This window comes from Sinohyriopsis cumingii, chromosome 7, assembly GCF_028554795.1.
Source record: "Sinohyriopsis cumingii isolate HCF-2022 chromosome 7, ASM2855479v2, whole genome shotgun sequence".
Lineage (NCBI taxonomy): Eukaryota > Metazoa > Mollusca > Bivalvia > Unionida > Unionidae > Sinohyriopsis > Sinohyriopsis cumingii.
The window spans coordinates 32815531-32825065 of NC_142967.1; the positions used below are offsets into that span (position 1 = coordinate 32815531).

The 9535-nt window shown below is 41.3% G+C and overlaps 1 protein-coding gene across 3 annotated transcripts in view; it reads right to left on the minus strand.

Moving 5' to 3' along the window:
- Positions 1–8754, minus strand: part of LOC149794985 (galactoside 2-alpha-L-fucosyltransferase SEC1-like) — a 108635-nt gene extending 99881 nt beyond the window's left edge. The window contains exon 1 of one of the 3 annotated variants that reach the window (XR_016422230.1): positions 8551–8754. The gene's annotated coding sequence lies outside the window, so the exon portion shown is untranslated. The remainder of the gene's footprint in view (positions 1–8550) is intronic. The other 2 variants (XR_016422225.1, XM_089964643.1) reach the window with 2 other exon arrangements.
- Positions 8755–9535: the final 781 nt, after the last annotated feature.

Below are 9535 nucleotides of genomic sequence, written 5' to 3' on the forward strand. Positions count from 1 at the left end.
CACCGAATTTCTGAACCAAGCTTTCCAAAAAGAATTAAAGAAACGTGACATTCATTTTTTTACCACCGAGAATCCCGAAACCAAAGCCAGCATCGTGGAACGTTTTCAACGCACTTTGAAAGAACGCATGTGGAAATATTTTACGCATCACCACACTCTGAAGTACATCGACATCTTACCGCACCTGGTGCAAGCGTACAACCAATCTTACCATCGAAGCATCGGACGTGCCCCGCAAGACGTGACTCCCGACAACGAAGTGCTGGTGTTTGAGCGTCTGTTTGGTACGTCCCCGACGAGGGCTGTCCCCAAGAAAAGTGGAGAGTTGGCCGTAGGAGATTGGGTGCGCATTGGCAAAACCAAACGCACTTTCGACAAAGGTTACTTACCTAACTGGACGACCGAATTGTTTCGCGTCACTGGACGAGTGCATGGCCGTCATCCTGCCGTCTATAAATTGGAAGACATGAACGGAGAAGTACTCAAAGGAACGTTTTATTTGCCCGAGTTACAACGTGTCACCAAAAAAGAAGACGACGTGTACGACATCGAAAGCATTCTCGAACGCAGAACCCGTAAAGTGGGCAAACGACGTGTCAAAGAAGTCAAAGGACGTTGGAAAGGATATCCACCCAGTTTCGATTCTTGGATCGACGCTTCGCAAGTCATCGACTATAAAAAGAAGAAGTGACCATCATGCCCTTTCACACAGCAGACGCAGCTACGTCGACCACTCCTTCTTCACCTAGTTCTTCTGTGCAAGATTTACAAAAACAACCCTTGTGGGTGTGGTGTGGAGAGCGTGTGCCTAAAACGCAAATCGTCTTTTTCTGCCAAATCTTCGTGGTGTATTGTGTCATCGGGGCAGCCATCGCCAATTTGAGTTTGCAACAAGGAGACAAACAATTGTGGACCATTTTATTGAGCAGTTGCATCGGTTACCTGCTTCCCAATCCCTCCCTGAAATTCTCCTCGAACGGGAACATTGTGTCCAGTGCCAGTGTCAGTGCCAGTCACCAGTCCAACCACAATCAGAACCCCATTTTGGGCGGAGACACGCCTCTGACGTCCACTAACCCCTCGGACAGCCACAGAACTCTAGAATTATGAGTCACCAAAACCAATTTTACTTAACCTTACCCAGTGACAGTTCCATGGAGGTGTTTCCCAACAACACGTTGTGCTGTTACACGGCCAAATTACCTCAAGCCATCCCCTTAGATCACGAAGCCCATTGGGAAGTGGCTTTAGTGGAAATGATTCACCCAACCCAAGTCCACAATGTCATTCCCAATCAAAATTATTTTAAGGTGGAAGTTCATGACAAACAATTGCAAGATGAGTTGGATAAGATTGGCACATATACCAATAGAACCTATGATGACAAAACTAAAACATGGACCTACAACTTGTCCATTCTCCCAGGCTATTATTTCAGTGGTCATCATTTGGTCAGCGCCATAGCCTCCAAGTTTAATGGCGTGTTCCATAAAGCTTTGGGGAATGTCCAAAAAAGTGTCACCCTGGAATACCACAAAATAGCTCGTCGCTTTCTGATGAAATTTTCTGAGGGGTCCAAAAAATTCATGTCTTTCTTATTTTGTCCTGAATTGTTTGACATATTGGGCGGTGACACGGAGCTGAGGAAGATAGGAGAACAAAAAAAAAGCCCCGAATTACCAGTCATTCATGACAACGACTCTTTTGCGAGGTATTTTCGTTTCCCGGTAGAACTGAACCAGGGACTGAATTTGATCTTTGTGTATTCCGATGTGGTGGAATACAACGTGGTGGGACACACCTCCGTGCCGTTACTGCGTGTCATTCCTTTCAAAGTGGATTCTGCCACAAACGCTGACGAGGAAGGTGGAAACACTTATCACGTCCACCGCGAATTTATCCATCCTCACTATTTACCTGTCAGCAAGTCGTATTTGGACACGGTCAACATTACTATAAAAGGAGATTTGGGACAAAATATTCCATTCACCAAAGGAAAAGTCACGGTGAAACTCCATTTTCGAAAACGGTTCTCTCACGACTCGTAAGTAAGTAAGTCATGTATCCAGTGTACCGAGGGGTTGCTCGACAGCGAGGACACGGTTTAGGAGACGTTAAAATCGGCCTTTCGTTCGGTGGCCCCGGTGTTGAAACCGATGGTGACACGCGGATTGCACGCCTTGAAAGATGCGGCACTGACGCAAGGCAAAGAATTTCTCCAAAATGTCATCATCGACAAACAAAACCCTAAAGAAGCCTTCATGAGGGCAGGCAAAAATGTCTTGCTGCAAACGGGTAAAGACATTTTGGGCCGACGAGACACACCTATAAATGCCCTGCACGCTACCGAGTCAAGCATTCAGCAAGGACAAGGCAGAAAGAGACGACGAAGAAGAAAACACCCTTTCACCAGACTTCAAGCGAGAAAGGCCAAGAAAAGAAGAACCGTTCGAGACTTAGACGTTTTCGATTATTGAAACACAGAAAAAATGATGCACCGAGAGTCTTGTGCTTGTTCCAAGACGGAACTGGATCTGTTTGCCATGCCCCCCACCATGATGACCATGCAAGAATCCCAATGGGTGGAATTTAATCCCGTCTCCTCACTGACCGATTCCGCTCCCATCGAGTTCGAAATCAAAGGACAGCGCGAAGATTACATCGATCTGAATAGCAGTTACTTGTACTTGAAAGTCCAAGTTGCAAAAAAGGATGATAAAGGAGTAGAAGACGATGATAATATAGCTCCCGTCAACAATTTCATGCATTCCTTGTTCAGCTCAGTGGATTTGTACTTGAATAACAAACTGGTCAGCAGCAGCATGGATACTTACCCTTACCGTGCCTACCTGGAAAATCTCTTGACGTACGGAACAGATGCCAAGACAACTCATCTCAGTGCCTGTGTGCTGTGGGTAGATGACACACCGGACAAGTTCGACGCAATAGATCCAAGCAATTCCGGCTTTGAGGCAAGAGAAGAGAAAATCTTAAACAAGAAAAGTTTAGAACTGATGGATCGTTTGCATTTGGACATGTGGTTGCAAGAGAAATATTTGCTGAACGGAGTGAATGTCCGCTTGAGACTGAATCGCAGCAGTACCACTTTCCATTTGCAGGCTGCTGATCTTACTAAGGCTCCTAAAAGCACAATTTTAGAGGCCAAACTCTACGTACGACGCGTGGAAGTGTTACCCAAAGTGGGTAACGACATCAGTCAAACGTTGAGCAGAACAACCGCCAAGTATCCCATACGACGCGTGGAAGTGAAAACGTTCACCATTCCCAAGGGACTGCATTCCATAACCGAAGATCATCTGTTCCAAGGACAGTTACCCAAGCGTTTAATCCTTGGTATGGTCGAGAATGAAGCCTTCAACGGAGCTATCGCTAAAAATCCTTTCAACTTTCAACACTTCAACGTGAAGAAAATCGAAGTCAGTCGCGATGGCAAGACCTTGTGTACCCGACCTTTTGAACCTGACTTTGCCAACAAAAATTACTTGAGATCGTACTTGTCCCTGTACGAAGCCACGGGACAGTTAGGAACCAACACCAGTCACGGTATTGATTACGAAGAATATGACGGAGGCTATACTTTGTGGGCTTTCGATTTCACTCCAGACCAAGGCAGCGACGAGGGACATTTCCACCCTATAAAATCTGGCCAGATTCGTGTGGAACTTCAGTTTGCAGCAGAACTGAAACAGACAGTGAACATCATCCTGTATGCAGAATTCGATAATACCATAGAAATCAACAGTTTGAGAGAAGTCATTCTAGATTATTAGAAAGCCATGGAAGACTGTTATCCCTCTTTACCTAGTGGAGAAACTTTGGAGATGGAATGTAAGGAGACCGTGGAAGGAGAAGAATCTCAAGACAAAGACGAAGAAGTTGTCATGATGAAGTCGAGATGGCCAGAACAAGAAGCCCATTTAGTCTGCTGTTTTGCCAAACACTTGGTCGACAAAATGACGGAATTGATCAAGAAAAATTGTTATGGATGTCAAAACGATCATCCCAGTCAAATTCAACACGATAAATGCCTGATGTTGAGTCAAGAAGAAAAATTGGACGAATATCTGGACGAAGCTTGGAGTCTCATCTCGAACAAAGACGTGTTGCACCAGTGGTATAAAGACTTGCGTGAACATTCTTGTCCACCATTAACCACTCAAGAGATCCATCGTATCGAAGCTCTCCTGAATCAGAGTGAGGAAACAGAACGAATAACCGTTTATTCGTCAGACATTTTCAAGCAAAAAGTCAGGATCGAATTGACGACTTATTATTACCTGTGAAGAAAAAACACACAAATCAATGGATACCTGGGAACTTTATTACCTTTTGAACCACAGTTCGTATACGGCTTCTTGGAATCCCGTCGTCTGTGCTAAAGATGAACTCCCTCATCGCAAACCTAAAGACCATCAAGCTTACGTGATCAACACGGACGAAAGTCATCTCCCAGGAACCCACTGGGTAGCCGTCTACTTTCCTCAAGAAGGATGTGTGGAATATTTCGATTCGTACGGATTGCCCCCTTTGGAAGACGATATCATCGACTTTATGAGAAGAAATGCTCAAACCACCCGATTCAATAACGTGAAATGACAAGGCACAGATTCCTTGGTGTGTGGACAGTACTGTGTGTATTTTCTGCATCATCGCAGCCTGGGCTATTCCTTAGAACATTTAGTGACTCATTTCGATCCTCGTTCTTCTGCTAGAAACGATGTGAAAGTAGATCGATCATTTTGTGACCATTATGCTTATCTTTTGTCTCAAGCTAGAAAACGTAGTGTCCATCAATGGCCTAATGATTTCCAACAGTGGAAATCACAATTTCATTCACAACGTTGTCAGCCCTGTTTAAAATAGATTGACAATTGAGAAAAAATGTTTGTGATTTGAAAAAAAATTGCTTGATGTTATAGTGATGGATTATTGTTAAAAATGTTAGAGTTGTTGTTGTTAAGTGTTAAGTGATTTTTGAATAAAAAATGTTGTGTTTTGAAAAAAAAATGCCTTTGTGGTTTGTTTAGCTATAAGAATGTTGGATTGATGCACTGTCATTTCTTACTATCCCTCTCATGACACTCACTGAACGTTGCGACTCGAAAACCGTGTGGGGGATGTTTTCCTTCACGTCCGCGCTTTGATTTTAAGAACCGGGGTTGTTTCCAGTCTAACCATCCATTGTCGACTCATCCTCCTACGAAGATGTGCTCCAAACTAGCTAAGCTCAACGAAGCCTACGTGAATTTGCATAGGGTCAGACACAGTCTGATACCGAAGCCAGAAGAAATAGAGAATGTGAGAATGTTAAAAATCACTGAAGACCTGATAGAAGAGCTCTTCAGAGAAGAAATGAACAGGGAAAAAGAAGAATGGACAGAGAAGTACAAACTTCAGAGACAGCAGCAACAGCAACAACAACAACAGCAGCAGCAGCAACCTGAACCTGACAGAGGCTTTGTCGATTGTCGTATCGACACCAAAGAGTTCTTCTTCTCTTTCCGAAGAAGCAGACCTATTGCCAGAAAGTCTATCCTCAGAGGACATCGCATTCTTAGAAACTAAAAAAGGAATGCCATAGCAAACAAAAAAACAGCCCTTTTCAGGGCTATCCAATACTCTAGAAAAGAAATAACGATCGATTTGCCAATGTGTGTAGGTAGAGTAGTGTGAATATAAACACTAACTCTTTATTGATAGTAAGAGTGTATGTGCTGGTGTGTTAGTAAGTGCTAAAGTAAGTTGGTGTGGATAGTAGATTAAAATCATGTTTTTTGGGTTTTTGAGGTGTATATTTGGAGTTAGATTGGATTGCTTTGCGTATGTGGATAGTCAATGGAAGTGATTTATAAAAAAATTTTAAAATAGTGATGGGTAGCATAAAAAAGTGAGTGAGTGTTTCTTTTAGGTCCGCGCGTTGTTGATTTTGGTCACGATTTAGGTAAGATCAATTTTATGTTATTAGGGGATGTTTTCCTTCACGTCCGCGCTTTCACTATAAATTGAAACTCGTTCGGCAGTCCAGCTACCCTTGTTGATTGATCAACACCAAAAATGAACACGAGACTGGAGAAACTGTTGGAGCTTCATGTGCATCTGGAATATGCCAGGCGCATATTAAATGAACTGGCCGCGGAAGCCATTGTCGAGGAGGGAAGAATAAGAGAGGAGGAAAGAAGAAACAAAGAAGAGGAGGAGAGAAGATATAAAGAAGAAGAAGAAGAAAGAAGATATAAAGAGGAAAGAAGAAACAAAGAAGAGGAGGAAAAGGAGAGAAGAAATTTCAAAATCCCAGAGAGCGAAAATTGGGATTCTGAAGCGACATATCCTGCCTCTGCTCTCTCCCCCCAAAAGGTAAAAAGTAACTGGGGGATAAGATGTGTATGTGGCGCCAGGCCTGGAAGGTGCCACCATTAACCAGGTGTCCATGAAGTTCCAAACAAAACAGCCCTTTTCAGGGCTACCCAATACTCTAGAAAAGAAATAACGATCAATTTTGCCAATGTGTGTAGGTAGAGTAGTGTGAAAATAAACACTAAATCTTTATTAAGATAGTGTGAGGGTATGTGTTTGTGTGTTTGTGTGTTTGTGTTTGTGTTTGTAAGTGATAACGTAAGTTTGTGTGAATAGTAGATTATGGGTTTCTTTATTGTTTCTTAGCGTATGTGGAGAGTATAGTTTGGGTTTGATTATATGAAATGAGAAAGTAGGGGATGTTTTCCTTCACGTACGCGCGATGTTGGGTCATCATCTAGGTAAGATCCATTTTATGTTTTTTAGGGGGATGTTTTCCATCACGTCCGCGCTTTCAGTATAATAAGCCACCACGTTCGTGGTTCGAACCATTCTACGGAATAATAAAAACGAAGATGGTGGTTGCAAGTGACTTGTTCAACAATTTGGTACATATATACAACTGGATAATAGATGGTATCTATGTAGTGGAGAGACTGGAAAAAGAATGGAAGATAGTAGAGTACCTGGACTACGCTAAATGTCTAAACATAGCCAAAGAACTGATAGCAGGAATGATTGAAGAGGAGGAAAAAAGATTGAGAGGTATGATAAATCCCACCTATGTCAGAGTGGGAAGCCTAAAGGAAGCACTTGATAATGCAAGCAAAGTCAGGTGCTTTCTTGAAAAAATGTCACATGGGACAGAGTGCTCTTATGTGGAGAGAGGCCAGGAAAGACTGAGGAAAGGAGAGGAGTTGATGAGAAAAGTGATGGAGGTAGAAGTCAAGAAGATTAAAGAGAGATGGTATAAAGAAAGAAAAGAAGAAGAAAATAGAAAAAAAAAGGGATGAATTTGAAAAACTGAACACAAACTGGATGAAAATCCAAGAGAAGTTCCGGGCCATGGGCCACCCGGACTGGCTGCCGGAAACAGAAAAGAAAAAGAAGAAAGGAATGATGGACAAAATAAGAGGATGGTGGAAGAAGTTAAGAAGTTAAAAGAAGAAGAAGAAAAAACCCAAAGGCCCTTTTCAGGGCCAGCCATATTTCTCGAAAAGAGATAGCCTTTCAATTGCCTACCCGTTTTTTTTTTAAAAATTTAAAAAAAAATCCCATGTTAAATTCCCCTTGTACGTATATGTTCCCACGATTTATTCCCATGTTAAATTCCCCTTGTACGTATATGTTCCCACGATTTATTCCCATGTTAAATTCCCTTGTACGTATATGTTCCCACGATTTTTCGCCATGTTAAATTTCCATTGTACGTATATGTTCCCAAGGGGGTCTGTAATGCTAATTTCCATTGTACGTATACTATCCCTATTCACTACTTTCGTTCCATTACACGTAAATGGTTGTAGAGGGTAATGAAGGAAAACTACATTCTAGTTAAAATTAAAGGTTTGGTTCAAGGAATATGCTGTTGTCTTATTAAGACAGAAAGTATGAAAATTGGAATAATTAATATTGTAAGATTAGGTCTGAATATTTCTCAAAGTGGACATTCTCCTGAATCAATAAAAACGAAATGATTACATAGCATTTACACTTTGACAAATATACAACAAACATCATTTAATCCTATACTAAAATCTATGCGAATTGATCTTTCCGAATAACATTATGGGAATTGATCTTTCCGAATAACATTATGGGAATTGATATTTCCGAATAACATTATGGGAATTGATATTTCCGAATAACATTATGGGAATTAATCTTTCCGAATAACATTATAGGAATTGATCTATCCGAATAACATGCACAAAGTTATCCAGTTTAATGACACTTTTAACAAGTCAACGTATTATCATGATTTTAATCGAAAGAAGATTATGTGCATCAGGATCCATTGCAGTGGAACTGTGCGGAGGGCTAGGATCCGGATTATGCAGGACTTTTCAGCACTGAGTGCATTCTTGCTCTTTTTTATATAGTTATGCAGAACTTTCCGGCAGCGCGTGTAGACTGGCTTGTTTTAGAAATCTCTACAGCAATTATCATGAGTCATATTTACCACAAAATTCACACTTTCTCCAACTCGCAACAGAGATTTACAAATTCACTTACCCCACTCCCGGGAGAGGCCTTGAATTCAGCTCAAATGAGTTCAAGTTTCCAAGGTAATTACCCCAGAGAGAAATTGTCATGTTCCGTTTCTTATGCTCTGTGTTATGCAAGTTTTATACCCAGAGATCTCGCCACATTACGCACATTAGCACTTCAATTCGTGTTTACATGTTAGTGCATCCTTCTGTTTTAAAACAGGATACAGCTTCTAGCACCTTTCGGATGCGATTTTCATCTTGTATTTAATGTCAAGGTTAGTCGAGCATTCAAGGACTCGCGGTACTAATTCAGTTCCCGTAGTAAACCTATGCAAACACCATGATATTAAAAATTCAATAACTTAAAATTTCTTAGTGCCCATGGTCAAACCTATATTTATCAGTATAGATGAAACCTGGATGTCAGCTTCTGCGTAGAGGAAAGGATATGAGTCGCGGCATTTTCTGGACCTGCGTGTGTTTGAAAAATGTGCTTTCAATTCTACACCAAAGAATCAGGTGCTAATTTTAGTAATGAGTGTTCCAAACTCAAGGCTGTTAAAGGACTGAAATTCCATCAATAAAACAATGTATTTATTTTCTTTTTCACTTACAACTAGGATAAACTCTCAAAAGTTTCTCTTTCCTAAAACAAAACTTACATTATGAACCAATCCTGGCCAGCCAGACCCATATATACTCTATTTTATGTTCACTCTTTTCCATGATGTTCCCATTTTTCTATCCTTAATAGTACAGACATGATAATGCGCATATTTACTATGGCGCTTGTACTTTTTACCTCTTTGAAACGTCACACGCAGTGAGATTAGTTTCTAGAAATAACCATTTGGACAAGGCGGACCGGCGTAATGGCGTTAAGTGTTCTTTTCCGTGTTATTGTTCTTATTATTGCTCTTACTGAAAACAATGTATCAGGCGTTAAATTTGTTCGTCAGAATATAGATATCCTTTCCAATATTTAGTTACAGTGGTGCTTAAGCCTG